The following is a 1,404-nucleotide window of genomic DNA, read 5'->3' as shown; positions in this document are numbered from 1 at the left end:
ATGTGAGGAGATTATCTGCCTTCTTCTCTGAGCCCCTCCACACTACATGAAATCACGCACACTCAGCTCTAAGATCCTTTTGCCTGAATCAAAGGGTTCCCAATGCAAGCACCTGAGAAGAATTGAGGGGTCAGGAGTGAGGCAGATACTTGGCCCTGGAACAAGCAATGCTCCTCCTGGCTCTGCTCCCTGGCCAAAGTACCCAACAATGCTGGTGGACCCTGTGCAACATCGCATATCATACCAGTGATATCAGTGGCTGCTGAAATAGTCCCCCAGTCTTTGCTCAAATTTCATCGCAGGCAAGAAGAGCTTTTGAACTGAAAACTACGACAAATAGCACCCATTAGGAAAAACGGGAAATATTTTGGGGAGGGAGTGATTGTTTCCTCCTTTCTTCCTCCCATAGAGAAAATTTGATCTTCCTACCAGATTTTCATTTGTGAATGGGATTACAGGACAATGCTCAGCTACAGTGCTTGCCTACAAGTATTCCTGTGAAAAAGCTCAGGATTTTGTCACATAGGTATAAATCACCCAGCTATGAGCAGGAGACACAGACCTACTGAGCACCCAGCTGTTTTTCTCAGCGAACCTTTCGTTCCCGATGATGCACTAGATGACCTTTTCCCAAACCGAGCAGGAACTTATTTACATAGAAACTTACTTGTAAACACACTTGCCTTGTTTTATTTCTTATTTCTTGTAATTCTCCTTACTTCGGCAGCTAGTGTGTGCTGGAGCCATGTGCTCCAGCAGGTCCCCCAACAGCCTGATGAAAATCCCGGCTGGCAGACGCCTTTGCTGCCACAACCTCACAGGAATAGGGTGTCCCCCCTTGCTCGGCTTTCAGGGAGCTAGGGTGACCTTGGCCGCAGCCATCCGTCCTCCAGCACAGCCCCAGACATCTCCCAGGCGAGGAGACAGCCAAAAAAGCCAACTCACCAGAGGCAAACGCCATTAAAGGCCGTTTGGGAAGGTTGGCAATAGGAAGTCCGGGTCTGTAGGAGTTGACTCAAAGCGCCCTGCAACATTCATGCGGCGGGAACTTCTCCGGGTAAACCATTAACCACCATAAAGCAGAGCTGCGAAACGCCCCTCACCACCGGGGAGGCTCACGCACACCCGAACACACGCGGGCTGCACGGGGATGTGCACACACAGAGGTACAGATAGCCACACACGTACAGACATACAAGGACGCAGATACGCACACACAGCTTGGGGTTTTCTGAGGGCAGGGGAAACACTGGCAATTCCCTCTGCTCGGGGCGAGGCGAGCGCTGACACCGCAGCCCCGCGGCGGTAGAGGGGGGGATCCGCTCGCATCCCGCGGACGCGAAGAGGGCACCCGGATCCGCTCCGCATACCCTGGCGGCGAAGGGAGCAGCCGCCCCCGGCCCC

Source organism: Corvus brachyrhynchos, unplaced genomic scaffold (assembly GCF_000691975.1).
Source record: "Corvus brachyrhynchos isolate BGI_N302 unplaced genomic scaffold, ASM69197v1 scaffold116, whole genome shotgun sequence".
Classification (NCBI taxonomy): Eukaryota; Metazoa; Chordata; class Aves; order Passeriformes; family Corvidae; genus Corvus; species Corvus brachyrhynchos.
Note: the sequence above shows the minus strand (reverse complement) of the source record.